This window comes from Notamacropus eugenii, chromosome 5, assembly GCF_028372415.1.
Source record: "Notamacropus eugenii isolate mMacEug1 chromosome 5, mMacEug1.pri_v2, whole genome shotgun sequence".
NCBI lineage: Eukaryota > Metazoa > Chordata > Mammalia > Diprotodontia > Macropodidae > Notamacropus > Notamacropus eugenii.
The window spans coordinates 266,723,905-266,741,825 of record NC_092876.1 but is presented as its reverse complement, the minus strand read 5'-3'; the positions used below and the strand labels follow the sequence as shown (position 1 = coordinate 266,741,825).

The following is a 17,921-nucleotide window of genomic DNA, read 5'->3' as shown; positions in this document are numbered from 1 at the left end:
TGGGGAGATCGGGAAAGATCTCGTGGGGGATGTGTTGAGTTTTGGAAGAGGAAGTAAGACTTTAAAGAGGCAGAAAGGTGAGGAAAGAATGCATTTCCAGGAGTAAAGGTCAGGCTGAATACAGGCTAGCAGGCATCTGGAGAAGTAATGTTGAACAATGGGGAAAAGTAAGTCTCATGAGAAAGGCTTTCACTGTATGAAAGTCTCAAGTTCATTTGGATGGAACTTTTTCAACCCTTACCTTGGAGCACTTCCTCCCCTTCCAATCTTCCCTCTGGGAAAATCACTACCTATAATATCATATAAGTTAACAGTGATTCACCTCTACATATTTCACAAACGTAAAGAAGGAAAATTTGAAAAATAAAAATCAAGTTAGATTTCTAAAGAGAGGCTGCTATGGATAGTAATTTGGATAACAATTCTCTGATCTGAAATCAGAGAAACTGAATTAGAATCTGACTTCCTCTACTTACTATGTAAGTACTTATTGTGGATGACTGTGGAGAAGTAATTTCATTTTCTTGGTCTTTAGTTTTCTCATCTGATGACCTTCTAGCCTTAATTTACATGCCCATGCATACAATCTCCAGTGAGCAAACTTCTTCCTAAGGTCTATGTAGATTATCAGTCAGCTAGATTCTCAGTATGTAAGATTTCTCTTCTTTCCCTTCCTACTTCCTATTTTCTCTTTCTCAGCCTGGCTCCTCCTGCAATTCTGCTTTGTTCAAAGTGTGTGTATGTGTGCATATGTGCATGTGTGCATGCATGCATGTGTGTGTGTGTGTGTGTGTGTGTGTGTAGGGCGTCACTAGATATTACTCTTAGGAAAATGTAAAAATCCTCTGTTGAGCCATTAATTGGATAGTTTTCATCATCATGGAGGGAACAGCTTTCAAAGTTTTCCATGTAAGAGAGGAGACAATTTTCCTTTCAGTATTCTTTGTTTATTTATGTAAAGACTAGGTATCCCTGCCTTACCCAGTCTGGCAACAGGGAGGACTCTCTGCTGAGTTCCACTCTGGCAAAGGAACTTTGATATATTCCATGTCTGACCTGGATCAGTTTTTACTCTTCCTTAGGCAACCTAAAGGCTCCCAACTCCTAGGGTTTTACCAAATTGATGTCAAATTTAATGTACCCCAATGCAGCTTAGAACTGCTAAGATTAAGACATCCATTAGCTTCAGCCTTCTGGGAGCTGGGATTACAGGTAGGTGGAACCATACTTGGCTTGTCCTTGCACTGCAAGTATAGTGGTGAAATGATAAAACTAGAGGTATCCTCTTGCTGAAGGCATCCCCCTTGGTCACTACTTCTGCCAACCTCTAGCTTCACAGAAGCTTGCCGAGGGAGGAGGGACAGGCTGCTCTCTTATTTTGGGTATCTTGAGCACCAAATTCTACATTCAGATAAGGTAATTACAAATAATGATACTTTTTCTCCTCTTTAATACTTGTAAGGGGTTTTCCTCACCAAAGACAGTACTTCTCACTTGTTCAGATGCCAATAAAGTACCTTAGTTTCTCTGTAGTTCTTTTTCACATACTGAAGACAAGTATGCAACTAGGTAAACTTAAAAAAAAACTTTATAGGATAAAACAAGAATTTCCATAACATAGTATAGTAAAAAGATTGCACATGAAACTGATAATCTATTACATGCAACTTACTATTCCATTTACATATATATATGTAATGAATATATATATAATTTACATATAATTTCTTTTTTCTCCTTTTTTTCCTTCTCCCTCTCACCCTGAAGATGGCTACTATTAGACATAAATAGGTATATAAAATTATTCCATACATACTTATATTTATCAATTCTTTCTCTGGATACAAATAGCATCTTTATGTCTTTTGCAGTTAAATTGTGTATTTATAATAGAATGACTTATTTGCTCAAAGTCATTCTTAAAACGATATTGTGGTTACTGTATACAGTGTTCTCTTGGTTCTTCTCATTTTGCTTTATTTTGTGCAAGTCTTTCCATGTTTTTCTAAGATCATTGAACTCATCATTTCTTATAGCACAGTAGTATTCCATCACAATCATATATCATGACTTTTTCAGCCATTCCCCAATTGATGGGCAATTTCCAGTTCTTTGCCACCACAAAGAGGAAACATATAAGTTCTTTTAGGACATATAGATTCTTTTCCTTTTCCCCTAATCTTTGGAAATAGATCTAGTAGTGGTATTGCTGAATTGATGGGTAAGCTTATTTGAATTCTCCTAGGGATGGGTTGGGAAAGTTGTTGTTTCTCTAAGTTGTCCAGTAGGCATCTCCTACATGTGTGTACATAGGTGTGTATATACATATGTGTATACACATGTGTGTACATATCTCTGTGTATATATGCACACTGTGATTTAAAGAATTTAGTTATAAATCAACAGATTTATTGATTAGAATCTTATACAAATCTATACACATTGAATGGAATCTTGTCAGACTTCCTAGTGGCATCTGTACTCATGGAGATGGTTTTTATAGAGCCTTCTCATGAATTCCAGAGTGTTCTGAAGATTTAAGTCAACTAAAAATAAACTTGTTGGTGACAATCCCATATATGAATGTCATTGGCCAAAGAGATTTCTATAGAGAGCATAGAAAAAATGAATTTAAAAGAATGATTTCATTAAAGTATTCTAAGCATAAAATATTTTTTAGTCTTCAAAGAAATGTTTCTTTTGTTTACAAAGAGTACAATATAATGAATATGCATACTCATTTATCTGAAGTCACCCATAGAATATATTGAGTGTAACTTTGCATGGCCCATCCTTGTCAAGAGTTTAAAACTTTAGTCTATGATACTGACCCGGTGGCTCTTTCACGTGTCACTAGTGCCCATGTGCTACAGTGGAAAGAATCCTAGCTTTAGAACTGAGAGAAATGGATTCAAAATTTACCTTTGTCATTTGTTACCTGTGTGATCTTGGGCAAATAATGTCTCTGAGAGTTGAACTGGATATAAACAATGTCTACAACAACGTACAAGGCAGCTAGGTGTTGCAGTGGATAGAGTGTCAGGCATGGAGTCAGGAAGACCTGAGTTCAAATCTGGCTTCAGACCCTTACTGGCTGTGTGACCCCAGTCAAGCCCCTTAACATCTTTTTGCCTTAATCCACTGGAGAAGGAAATTGGAAACCATTCCAATATCTTTGCCAAGAAAATCCCATGGACAGTGTGGTCTATGGGGTCACAAAGTCAGGTACAACTGAATGACTAAATAACAAAATATTCTTGGCTGCCAGTATGTATGACAAGACACATGTCTATTTATTGTATCTTTCTGACACCATGATAGCACCTCTGAATGCCTGTGGCCTTAATATTCTAGTTCTCCATTGAAGTCTGTATAATTGAACAATAATTAAGTTCTGTGATAAATGTTTATTACTTCAACGAAATTTTAATAACACATACCAAAATGTCTCATGTGTTTATGGCATTATGATAGGCACTGGGGAGACAAGGAAAATAAAATGATCTTACATTCTATTAGAGAAAAGGAGAGTGATATAACTTTAGACCCAGCTACTATATATAATGCACTGTGGTACTTGGAATCTGTTTAGAAAGAATGTGACTTCCTTTTGATGTCTTTAAGAAATGCCTTTGGATTGGAACAAATTTTTCCTCTTAAGATTTCATCATTACAGAATGATAGTTTTTTTAAGTTATAGTGGAAAAGAAATTATAAATCTAATAAACTTACTAAAATATATATTCTTACGATTTGGCGTAGAAGGTCTAGGCCTAATCCTTAGGGAGTCTCTTAATTTATTTTTTTTTATTTTTCATAGAGTAGTGAGTGGCTTTTTGTTTTTTTAAACAATAAGAGATCGTTATGGAGTGGAAAAGATACAATCGAAATCACCAGGGAACACAGTCATCTATTGTTTTTCAACTTATATCTGGGATCAGCTAACTAGGACCTACAGACCAAATCTGGCCCACCACCTGTTTTTGTATGACTGCTAAGCTAAAAGTCCCCATTCTTAGCTTTTGCCTTATACAAAAACAGGTGGTAGGCTAGATTTGGCCTGCAGGCTGTAGTTTGCCTATCCCTGACCTAGATCCTGAATTTTCCAAGTAAGTTTGTGTATGTGTGTGCACGTGTGTGCATAATATATGTTTTTTGGCTAATTGTGTATACATATAAGGCAAAAATACTGAATTTAAAGGCTATTCTTGTAACTAAGAGTAGGAGTGTAAAATTGGGCTTAGCTTGAATTGTATCTAATATTGTAACTTGGCTTCTAGGGAGGATAAAAATAACACCCAAGTGAAGGGGTCGTGGAAGCCAGGTTAAAAATGGTGGTGTTCTACCTAATTTTAGAGTTAGAAAAAGGATTAAAGTATTCAAAGGATCTCTACTTAAAATATGTAATGCCAAACAACAGTTATGCCATATGCTTCTAGTACTTTAAATAGACCAGAGCATGGGGACACATTTTCACAGAAGGCTTTAATTAAGAATGTGAAAATCTCGAATTTTTCTAATATAAATCCTAGACTGGATAAAGAATACAAATGATTTGGTTAAGCGATCAATCAACAAGCATCGTTAGCCATTTACTCTGTGCCAGGCATTATGCTTAATGCTGGGAATGCAAAGAAAAAATAATACGTTCCCTGCCTCAAGGAGCTTACATTCTAATTGCTGAGACATATGTATAAATACATATGTGTACTCATGTATATATATGTGCAATATATATCTGTATACACATGTGTATGTGTATATATACATATATGTGTATGTCTAGAAATATACAAATACAGTAATTTTATTCACATAAAACAGCATGATCAAGTACAATGTCAAATTCAATCACATAGACTCTGAATACTTTGGAAATTCATAAAAAGGAAGTATGCATGTAGGCTGTAAAAGATAGAGGACAAATAGATGGAAGAGGAGGAACTGACCTCATCTGACTTGAATTTTGTGTTTTTGTTTTGCTTTTTCGCCACTGACTGCCTTTATCTCTCAAGGGTCACCATTTCCAAAAGACATTTAGGAATTGCATCAAGTTCTGGAATATCACAGTCTTCTAAATGAAATTCATGACTATTGATGGTTTAACAAAATGTATAAGAAAAGCTAAATGATTAAAAAAAAGTCTCTTGTCTAGATTTTTGTTGTTGTTCAGTCATGTTCAACTCTTTGTGACCAAATGGACCATAGCACACCAAGCCCTTTTATCCTTCACTATCTCTCAGTCTGTTCAAGTTCAAGTTGGTTATTTCCATGATACTTACTATCCACTCATCTGATCCTCTGCCATCCTTCTCCTTTTGCCTTCAATTTTTCCCAGCATCAGGGTCTTTTCCAATAAGTCACATCTTCTCATTATGTGGCTACAGTATTGAAGCTTCAGTTTCAGTATTTGATTTTCCAGTGAATAGTTTGAATTAATTTTTCAAAATATTGACTGATTTGGCTTCCTTGCCAGCCAAAGGACTCTCAAAAGTCTTCTGTAGATCCATTATTCTAATGTGTTGATTCTGCAAAAAAAAAAACACCATACCTTTGACTATATTGACCTAAATTGACCTTTATTGACGAGATGATGTTTCTTTTGTCCAGATTTGCCATAGCTTTCCTTTGAAGGATGAAGCATCTTTTAATTTCATGGCTGCAGTTGTCATCTTTGGATGACAGTGATCTTTGAGTTTGAGAATATAAAATCTGACACTGCCTCTATTTTTTCTCCTTCTGTTTGCCAGTAAGTCAAGGGACCAGTTTCCAGATTTTAGTTTTTTTTTATGTTAAACTTTAAGCCAGCTTTTGCACTCTTCTCTTTGACCCTCATCAAAAGGTTTCTTAATTCCTTTTCACTTTCTGCCATCAGAGTGGTATCATCTGCACATCTCAGGTTGTTGATATTTCTCCCAGCAACCTTAATTCCAGCTCTTGATTTGCCCAGCCTGGCATTTCACATGATATACTCTGCATATAAGTTAAAGAAATACGGTGACAATTACATCCTTGTCATACTTCTTTTCGAATCTTAAGCAGTCAATTGTTCCATTTCTGGTTCTAACTGTTGCTTCTTGGCCCATCTACAGGTTCCTCAGGAGACAAGTAAGATGATCTGGTACTCTCATCTCTTTGAGGACTTGCCACATTTTGTTGTGTTTCATACAGTCAAAGGCTTTAGTGAAGTCTGTGAAGCAGAACTCCATGTTTTTCTGAAACTTTCTTGTTTTCTTCATAATTCAGTGAATGTTGGCAATTTGGTCTCTAGTTCCTTTGACTCTTTGAAAATCAGCCTGCTTTTCTTGTCATCCTCTGGTGCACATATCACTGAAGCCTAGCTTACAGAATCTTAAGCGTAAACATCCTGGCATGTGAAATGAGCACAATTGTTTGGGAACTTGAACATTCCTTGGCATTACCCTTTCTTAGAATTGAGATGTAAACTGATCTTTTCCAATCTAGCGACCATTGTTATTTTTTCCAAATTTGCTGGCATATTGAGTGTAACACTTTAACAGCTTTTTAGGGTTTTAAATAGCTGAGTTGGAATTCCATCACTTCCACTAGCTGTATTGTTAGCAATGCTTCCAAAGACCCATTTGACTTCATGTTCCCAGATGTCTGGCTTTAGATCAATAATCACACCATGGTGGTTATCGGTGATGTTAAGTTCTTTCTTGTATAGTTCTTTTTTGTATTCTTGCCAACTCTGCTTCTATTAAATCTTTACCATTCTCTGTCTTTTATCATGCCCATTTTTGCTTGAAATTTTCCCTTGATACCTCTAATTTTCTTGAACAGACTTTTTGTCTTTTTCATTCTATTGTTTTATTTCTTTGCATTGCTCCTTTGAGAAAACCTTCTTATTTCTCCTTGTTATTCTCTGGAATTCTGCATTCAATTGTATATTTTTCCCTTTTTCCTTCTCCTTTCCCTTTCCTTCTTAACTCAGCTATTTTTAAAGCCTCACCAGACAGCCTTTTTTATTTTTCTTGTTCTTCTTTTTCCTTGGAATGGCTTTTTATTGCTGTCTCCTGAACAATTTTGTAAACCTCTATTCATGGATCTTCAAGCACTCTGTCTCCCAGATCTAATCCTTTAAATCTGTTCATTACTTCCACTTCATATTCATAAGGGATATTATTTAGGTTACACCTGTATAGCCTGATGGTTTTTCCCTTTTTTCTTTAGTTTAGAATTTTGCAATAAAAAACTCATGATCTCATCCACAGTCAGCTCCAGGTCTTTTTTTAACTGACTGTATAGAGCCTTTCCACTTTTGGTTGCAAAGTATATAATCAGTCTGATTTTGATATTGATTATCTGGTGATGCTCATGTATAAAGTTACCTTTTGGATTGTTGACAAAGAATGTTTGTTATGATCAGTGAATAATCTTGACGCAACTCCATTAGTCCCTGCCATGCTTCACTTTGTCCTCCAGGGCCAAACTTGTCTGCTATTCCAATTATCTTTTGATTTCCAGCTTTAGCATTCTAACTCCTGTGATGAATGTGACATCTTTTTGGGGGTGTTATTTCTAGATGTTATAGGTCTTCAGAGAACTGATTAACGGGCCTCTTCAGCATCAGTAGTTGAAACATGGACTTGCATTACTGTTGTACTGAATGGTTTGCCTTGGATTATGAAGGCAGTTGATTAAGATAAGGTAGTCTACTAATTTGCCTTTTATCCAGTTTATCTTGGAAAGCTGAATAATGACTTGGGAAATTGCTCCCTGAAACATTAATATTCTTCTGAGGCTGTATGACTGTGGATCATGAAACACCATAGGTAGTTCCTATTCTCAACCCTGAAGTTCACATGTGGGATAAGAGTCATGCCTTTGTCACTTACTTCTCTGTGTTCTGCTTCTAGGGTGGGGGCAGTTAGGTGGTGCAGTGGATAGAGCACCAGTGCAGGAGTCAGGAGGACCTGAGTTCAAATCTCATCTCAGACACTTGACACTCACTAGCTGTGTGACCTTGGGCAAGTCACTTAACCCCAACTGCCTCATCCTGGGTCATCTCCAGTCTTCCTGATGAATATCTGGTCATTGGATTCAGATGGCTCTGGAGGAGAAGTGAGGCTGGTGACCTGCACAGCCCTCCCTCACTCAAAACAAAGTCAAGTGCATGTCATCATTTCTCTGATGGCATGGTCTTCTTTGGCAACGAAGGATGAACACACATACTTTTAGGGTAAAGATGACCATTTTTAGAGGGTCAGTTTGTGACAGGAATTGTTATAGCATAGTGATGGTAGGTGCCTTGTTGAATATTCTCTGCTTTGATTTTCAAGTAGGAAATAGTTCTTCCTTTACCCATAAAAATGGTCACCAATGATTCATCCGTTCCAGGAATGGCTCCAGGTGTCACAGAACCCAGAATTTTCTGTCTCCCACAGCTCTCCCACCTTTTATCTAAAATTTGTCGATGAAAAATACGAATATATTATATAATTCACCATGACACAGTATGGCAATATTATTGCTTATATTGCTCTTAATTCTCTTCATATAAATAATCAAGCCTTGCTGCCTGTTGCAAATGATGATCACTCAATCCGTCCTCTGTGGTGCCCATGAGCATTGTGGTTTAGCGCTTTCTTTTTTGTGAGATCCACTATTAAGAAAATGGTTTTTGAAGATTCTAGTTTGACTCCCCAATTTACTGCAATTTTAGAAATTGTTTTTGTGTCTGCTTTTGGCTGGTACTTGTTCTTAAATATGATATGAATAATTTTTATATTTAAATGGAATCTTAATGTAAAATTCCCATGAATGGAAGAAGGAATGCATGCATCTTTTTCAGTGCTATCTAGCCTTCCTTTTGGGAAGCACAGAGCAGGACTGCTTTCTTCTGCTATTCTCCTGGTGTAAGTTATTCTCATCTATGTCCTGGGGCACTCTTAATTGTCCCTATTTCTTGCTTATGCCATCCTTTGTCAGAATGTCTGAAGGGATTATGTCAAAATCAGCTGTTAAGGGAAGACCAAGTAAAAAATAAATCCAATTTATTTCCTGCACATCTTTTCTATTTGTCTCCACTCTGGTCATCTGTATGCAGGCAGCAGGAGTGGAGTCATTACTCTGATGATAAGTGAAGTCAAATGGTTGCTACTTCAGAGCTGTGGCAGATTGAATGCCCAACTCTTTAATGCTGAAAATACCAATTTCTATAACACTTAATGTACCAGAATCCTCCACTGATGTACTCCTCTGAAGTGTCATTGTGGCATCTCAAAAACTATGCCAATGGGACACAAGCTCAAGCTATTGCTGTCAAGCCTAGAAAGGTCTTGAATATGTTGCTTCTGTCTCAAGGTCAGCCAATCTAAGTCTGGAGATGCTTGTTACCAGAAAGTTTGGCACCTCATGATTAACTTTTTTGGCCACAGTGATGCATTCCTTAAGAAGTGAGGGGTTATAATCTGTACAGGTAGAGGGCCTACCCACAGAAATGGTATCACAAATCTTTGAAGAACTGAAATATGCCAGCGCACATCTTTGCATATATATGTTTTCTGGTCACAGTCTTCCTCCAGTTCCCTAAATGTGAGTGTCACTCCAAGCTTTCTCCTTAGTTCTCTTCTCTTCTCTTTCTGGTTTCTTCTTCAGTGAGTTCATCTGCTCTTATGGGTACAATTATCTTCTCTGTGAAAATAATTCAAATTTCTCCCTTGAATGCCACTTCTCTAGCTCTAATCTCCTGCTACACATCTATCTTTACCTGAATAATATTCTTATCACTGGTACCTTAAACTTGCCATATTCAAAACTAAACTCATTGTCCTCATATCCTCACCTTTAAATGAGGTGGTTGTACCAGAAGATCTGTAAAGTCCTTTCCATTTCTAAATCTATGTTCTTATCATCTTCACCCCCAACTCTGTCTCTTCTTCTAACAGCCTTCTTTCTATTATACCATTGCCACTCTTTTGATTTTTTCCATACAGGCTGTGTGACCCTAAGTGCATGTCTGACCTATGAGTGACATTTCAAATACTATATATTTCAGAGAAGGCAACAAACTTTATTGGTAATAATAAAAGTAGCTTGTATATACACACATCTATCTATCTTTATAGTTTACAAAGTGCTTTACATATATTTTCTCATGTAATCCTCACAAAAACTGTGAAGTGGGTGCTATTATCATTATTCCCATTTCAACAGTGAGGAAACTGAGACTGAGGGAGTTTAATTGCCTTACATAGCTAGTGTCTATTACAGGACTTGAACTCAGGTCTTTCTGACTCCATGTTCAATCTTCTATCCAAGATACAATTGATTGCTTGATTGTCACCTTTCATCAACCCATTACACCTGTGGCTTTGGCCTGACTGTACCTCTCAACTTCCTGATGATGAGCATGGCCCATGGCCAGGTGCCCACCAATGGGCACAACAGATGGCCTATGTGTCACTGTTTTGAGCAGGGGACAATATCATTTGGTGATGCAGGTTGAGGTCCCTGGGTATCTGTTTTGCAAGATACTCCTATTTATATGCATGACTGCTGGCATCTTTTCAAACAAACCCCTTTACTTTAGAGTTAACAGTTATATAGTGCTTTAATACTAACAAAATATTTGACATATATTATCTCAATTGATCTTCACCACCCCTGTGAGGTAGGTGCTATTGTTATCCCCATTTTACAGATGAGGAAACTGAGGAGGAAAGAGGATAAGTAACTTGCTAGTACTCAGGGTCAATCAGCTAGAAAGTATCTAAGTCAGAATTTGAAACTTAGATCTTCCAAACGTTAAGTTTGGTGCTTTATCCACTGTGCCACTTAGCTCTTCCTCACTGAGAGCTCTTTACAGTGATGAATTCACAGGTGATATCACCCTGTTTCAAAACCTTCAAGTTATTGTTAGCTCTTCCCTTTTCCTCCTTTTCTTGGACATCCAATCACTGATAAAGTCCTGTTCATTTTGCCTCTGCTATATCTCTCAAATCTATTCCCTCCTCACTCCTTATACTGCTACCACTCTACTTCAGCCCTGAGTCACCATCATTTTGTCATGTCTCTCAAAATTTTCTTCCTTGACTTCAGACTTTCCCCTCCCAAGTTCAGTAGGTCTGGGATACATTGAGATGAGTATTCCCTCCATCTGTGTAGATTTGAATCCATCAACCTTTGATCCTGGTGATTTTTTTTTTCACTTTCTTCTTTAGATCTCCCTGAGAGAATCTAACCACATTACTGGAGGGTTTTCCTGTTCAGCACTCAGGCTGACCAATTATCATTCATCACTCTTGCTACATGACTGGCCTGCCTCTGCTGATCATAAATTTCCTCAGGAGTGTCCCTTATGGCACTTCTTAAGCCTAAATCATTTTTGGAAATATTTTGCAGCCTTATTATATGTAACATATGTCTCTCAGTTGTCCTTTGGGTCATTTGCAACTTTGATTTTTCAGAGATTGTGGTATTCTAGTATTTGCTACATAGAGTTTCTCAATACCATTTCGATTAATGCAATTATCATCAATTGCTTTCTTACTCCTATTCAATTCCAGACCCAATCCTTTGTTCATCTCCACTGCCTCTATGTACTTATGGATTAAGTCAATGGATTCTCCATCCAACCATTTGTCATTTGGACAATAAGAGTTTTTTATACATTTATTTTTCACATGTGGATGATCATGATGGTTGACTGCTCTTGAATAATGACACATCTCATCTAGAAGGCCACATCGAGTCTGGGACTTGATACAATTGGCAAAATACCATTCATAATACAAGAGCATCTGAAGGACTTCAGTATATATAGGCAATATTTCTTTCATCTGGGCTGGGTGCAGAACACTCCCCATGATAGTGGCAAATACCTTTTTGGCCCCATTTTATAACTTGTATGCTCTGTTTTGTCCATGGATGGATGTTCGTGATCACGGTTGTCTCTGTGATTACATTTAGCGATGAATTTTAGGTATATGGGAGGACTATGAAAGATTATTGAAGATTCTTTGTGGAAGACTGACTCAAGTGGCTTTTGCTATCATCATATACATGGCAGAATTTTGTATATTTTGCACCCTGCAGTCAATTCTGTGTGCTGTCAAGATCAGTTTTAAAAGCCAGTCTTTTGTCTTTTTATATTTTCATGAAGGTGATCCTTAGAAGTGATGAGGCACCATGAAAATGATGCTGAATGTGGAGTCAAAGGATTAATTCTGACTTGCTATTTACTGTGATAGTGGGCAACTCATTTAAGCTTTCTGGAGCTCAGTTTCCTCGCGAGTTAGTAAATAAGTGTGTATTAAGTTATTGTTATGAGCCAGGCTCTGTGTTAAGTGCTGAGATCAAAAAGGCAAAAAACAGTCTCTGCCTTTCAAGCAACTTAAATTCTAATGGAGGAGAAAACATGCAAATAATTAATTACGTACCAGGTATTGTTCATCCTTTGTCTGAAGAGGACCAATGTAGTGTCCCTGACACCAAGGCTGCTTCTCTGTCTACCACACCAGTGGTGTCAAACTGCAGTAGCAGTGGAACCCTATGGGCTACATATTGACTTAGAAAACCACAAATTAACATGATATGTGTTGCATTTTTGTTTTAGTAAATATTTCCAATTACATTTTAATCTGGTTCAGCTACACTTGGGAGTTTTGCTGGCTGGGGGCATCATGCTATCCCGCTTCCAGTGGAGGTGTCTTTATCTTATTTTATCTTCACCTGAATGGTCTTGGCCTTTATAGCTTTTCCATTATCTATCCATACCCAGAGTCCATGTCAATCCAAATATCTTCTATGGAACTTTCTGTGACTACTCTACAGCCTGGAAAAGTTATTTAACCTGTTTGCCTCAGCTTTCTCAGCCGCAAAATGGGAATGAGAATAGGGCCTATCTTCTAGGAATATTGTGAGGATCAAATGAGATAATTGTAAAGAGCTCAGTGCCTGGTACATGGTGGGCACCACATTCTCTTCCTCCCTTCCCCCACCCGTCACTTCGTCTGTCATCCTCTTTTCTAGAGTTCTTAAATCTGTACCATCCAGTGGAGCACTTAATTATGTACTGTGCAGTATTTACTCACTGTTTGTCAGTAGTGACCCACTTAGTGCCTCAGACATGGTGCTTATATATGGTACTGCTCATCAGTAGTGGATAATATAATGCAGTATATAATTAGGTGTTAAATTGTGCAATACCAAATTCTGTGATACCAGTGATGGCTGATGTAGTCATAGAATGAATGACATGGGAATTAGTCTTGGCTTACCAACTAGAATGTCAGTTCCTGGAATATGTGATATCTGTCTCTTCCTATCATTCATATTGTATAGTGGAAAAGAGTGTTGCACATGGAGTGAGAAGAGCCTGGAACCTGTGTGCGAAGATTGCCTCTGTCTGAGCTGACTGAGTCCCCTCATCTGTAAAACAAGGATAGAGGTTAGGGACTGGACCTGTGATTTCATTAGTATAGGGAAATGCCTAGGTGAGAAAATACCCTCTACCAATGCAGACCAGCACTTTCTCTGCAATTTAGTCTCAGAGAGTTTCCTAGAGCATTAAAGGATTAGCTGACTTGCTCAAAGTCACATAGCCAGTATGGGTAAGAGTCAGGACTTGAACCCAGGACTTCTTGACTTTGAAGTCAGCTCTTTATCCGCTATGCTGTGCTGTCTCTGTGAAATTGGGATAGTAATAACTGCAGTACCTATTTTATAGGGTTGCAGTAAAAATAAAATGAAATGATATATATATTATATATATGTGTGTGCATATATACATGTATATATCTATAAATATGTATGTGTATATATATATACATATGTATGCATATATATATATAAATAATATGTCTTTGTAAACCATAAGATGCCATGCAAGTGTCAGTTATTTTTGTTGTTATGATATGTAGTACTTGGTGTATCCTCTTACAAAAGTGAGCCTGAAAACAGCAATCCCAGGTTCAAAGTACTGTATGGTTTCAGCACTTATTCGAAGCCATAGTTCATAAATTCCCATTAGTGGGCTTATTTTTACCACCAGTCAAAGGGTGTAGTTCAAACCAAAAGACATTTAATAAAACCATATAGCAAATAAAGAGATAAGAAAAGATCTTTCCACATACACATGGGATACACAGCATTCTCACACCTTCAGTGGAGGAGGTTATACATATCGGGAGCACATATGATGAAAAATAGATTATTTCAATCTTTTCACCAAAACCCTCCTGTGTTCTTAGCTTGCCTCTTACAGTCAAAGGTACTGTCATCCTCCTAGTTCCCCAGGTCCTACATCTCAGTGTCATCCTTAGCTCTCCACTCTCACATCAAACAGTCAATTCTCTGCTGCATTTTACTGATTCTACCCTTACATCTGGTATAAGTTCCCTTCTCTCTACTCACATATCTGTCATCCATGTTTAGGTCCTCATTACCTCTTACCTGGACTATTTCAACAGCCTTCAAACTAGCTTCCCTACTGTACTTCTATACTACAAACTAGTCACCACTCAGCTGCTATGTGTAAACTTGCTGCCCTTTTTCTAAAGGGTAGGTAGGTCTGGCTATTTCACTTTCCTGCCACCGATTCAGTGAGCTCCAAAGACTCTTATTATCTCTAGAATCAAATATTAACTTTTCTATTTGTCATTTAAAATTTTTTGTAAACTAGCCTCTAGAGATTCTCTTCTATGTGCTTGGTAAACATGTTGTCCCCCTTTATGATGTGAGCTTCTTGTGAGCAAAGACTGCGTTTGTCTTTCTTTGTATCCTAAGATGTTAACACAGTGCCTGAGACTTAATAAATGCTTGTTGACTGACCAACATGCACAGAGGGTACACATCAATCAATCAGTAAACATTTATTAAGCGCCTACTATGTGCCATACACTGTGCTAAGTGCTAGGGTTATGTGTAGGAACTCTTGCCTTGGGCCCCTGCTGTCCTGATTAATGAAACCTTGCTCCTGATTTCATGGTTTATCGCATGCTTCACCTTAACCTCCCTATTTACTGGGAATCTTCTGGTACTGCCCTTCCTTTACTACTTTCTAGTTCTAGAACCATATTCTAATCAATTCTGCTATTGCTTCTATAAGGGTGTGTCATTCTGTCCCCAAAGGCCCCACCCACCATACCTGTAATTTTCTAGACGAAAATGCCACCGTTTATTTCTATGTAATGTTTTCCACTTTTAGAATGTACATTTCTCCAGAGCAGGGATCGTCAATGTTTTTTAATTTATATCCTCAGCATTTAGCACAATATTTAAGAATATAGTAGCACTTAGTAAGTGCCTTTTCATCCATCCATCCATCCGTCCGTCCATCCGTCCGTCCATCCATCCGTCCGTCCATCCATCCATCCATCCATCCATCCATCCATCCATCCATCTATCTGTCTGTCCATCCATCCATCCATCCATCTATCTATCTATCTATCTATCTATCTATCTATCTATCTATCTATCTATCTATCTATCTATCTATCTATCTATCATCTATCCCTCTATCTATCCCTTTGACCTAGTTCCCTGTATCAATGAAATCACAGGTCCTATCCTATATTGGGCTATTATATGAGGAAATTCTCCCGAGCATGGCAGGTTGGTATCTTTTCTGTAATTAGAAGTCTTATATTGTTGCCCAGAGCACTTATAGGTTAAGTGACCTGCTCAGGGTCCCACAGCCAATGTGTCACCAGATCGTAGCTTCAAGGCTGGCCTCCCTTTCCTTTTCTTTCCCCTCTCTCTGTCTCTCTGTCTTCCTGCCTCTTAATAATAATGAGGGCTTTTTCTGCAGCTCTTAAATGTGCCCCTGTGTTGTCACACTGGTAACGTTGTTAAGTCAATAAATGACAGGAATACGTGTTTTACCTGGTTATCAAAAGTCTGCTTAAGTATGTGCTTAAATTTTGTACACTTATCTTTCAACAAAGAAAATATTTAATTCCCATTATTGTAAGTAGGATAAACGTGCTCAGAAGTCTATAGTCTACCTGAGTATTAAGATTTTTAGTTTCATTGAGCATTTTATTTTTAGTTAGATAACACTTTGGCATTTTTTGTGATTCATTTTATTGAGGGAATTTAACTTTCAAAATCTTTGTGAAATATATTTTTTCTTAAACTTGCAAACTTAGCCCTACAGTACCTCTCCTTGCATTTTATTGAGCTAACTATCCATAATTCCATATATTCTGAAGATGTGCCAGTTTCTAAATATGTTCCCCATTCTACTTCCAAAATACATATCAATAATTGGAATCAATTGGAGAACACTTTTAGCACTTGTCAAGTCAAGTCAACAAGCATTTATTAAGTGCTTATTATGTGCCAAGAACTATAAGTATCGGAGATACAAATAAAGGCAAAACCAGCGTTAATGTATGGAGTTGGAAGGTGGGGTGTATTGTGTGAGGACAGCACACAAGACAGTGTAGTTTGATTGTATAGTTCTTGGAACTGGGAAGGTAACACTGGAAAGGAGGAAGGAAGGAAAGAAGGAAGGACAGATAGAGGAAGGAAGGAAAGAAAGAAACATGTATTAAGCTCATGTTTTGTGTCAGACAGTATGCCAAGTGATTTTACAAATCTTATTTCATCTGGTGGTATTATTACTACAAGGTGGTATTATTATCCCCATTTTACAGCTGAAGAAACTGAGATAAAGATTAAGTGTCTGATACTGAATTTGAGCTCAGGTCTTCTTTATTCCAGTCACAGTGCTCTATCCACTGTGCAATCTAGTTGACTCTACAGCTAAAACAAAAAAAAAAAAGAAATAACCGTAGACAAAAATATTTTATAATAGGTCTTTGAGGTAATAGAGAGGCACTGGAATTCATTGAGTTGGATGTGGGGGTGACATAGTCAGACCTGTGCTTTAGGGAGTTGGTTTTGGCAGCTGAGTCAAAAATAGACTGGAATGGGAAGAGATTTGAGGCATGGAAACCAAATGAAAGGCTATTGATATAGTCCAGGTGTGAAGTGATGAGCTAGGGTGGTGGCAATATTAGAAGAGAGAAGGGGTATACACAAGTGATGCTGTGAAGGTGGAATTGACAGGACTTCAAAACATATTGGATTTTGGTGGGGTGGAGGTGAGAAAGAGAGTTAGAAATTGAGGATAATACCTAGATTTTAATCCTGTGTGATTGAGAGACTGGTGGAGCCCTTGATAATGATAGAAACACTAGGGAAAGGGGAGGGTTTTGAGGGAAAGAAAATAAGTTTCAGTTTGTACATTTTGACTCTGAGATATCTATGGGATGTTACATTTGAGGTGTCCAAAAGATAATTGGTAATATGGCACTAGAACTGAGGAAAGAGGTTAGGGCTGGACACACATATCTATTTATAGACATATACACATGTATATATATACACATATGAGCATGTATGTCATCTACATTAAATGATTTGTATGTTTTTATATAATCTGTGTAAAAATAGGAGCTGGTGAGATCACCAAGTGAGATAGAATATAGGGAAAAGAGAAGAGGGTCCAGGACAAATCCTTGGGGGACAATTACAGTTAGTAGGCATGATGTAGATGAAGATCCATCAAAGAAGTCTGAGGAGTGATCAGATTGTTCGCAAGTGAACTTGGATGGCAACATTATATACACCTAATGAGGAGACAGAGGGTAGTTAACAGTGTTAGTAGCTGCAGAGGAAAAAAGGAAACAAGCACTTATTAAATGCTTACTGTGTACCAAGCACTATACTAATCTCTGGGGATACAAATACAAACAAAAATAAAGACAGTTCATAACTTCAAATCGATTATATCCTAGTAGGGAGAGACAGTACACCAAAAGGGACTGAAAAGCATGGCACAAGTGGTTGGGAGGAGGAACGTCCTCAGCCTGATGGTCAGTGGTTTTGAAATATAGAAAGTCAGAAACTGGGGTGGGAGGAAAATGAAGACAGACGATTCTGAGCTC

At 37.6% G+C, this 17,921-nt stretch overlaps 1 protein-coding gene across 10 annotated transcripts in view; it reads left to right on the top strand.

Moving 5' to 3' along the window:
* The window catches only part of HECW2 (HECT, C2 and WW domain containing E3 ubiquitin protein ligase 2), a 507,687-nt gene that overhangs the window by 173,928 nt on the left and 315,838 nt on the right, over positions 1 to 17,921 (top strand). The gene's annotated exons all lie outside the window — the stretch shown is intronic.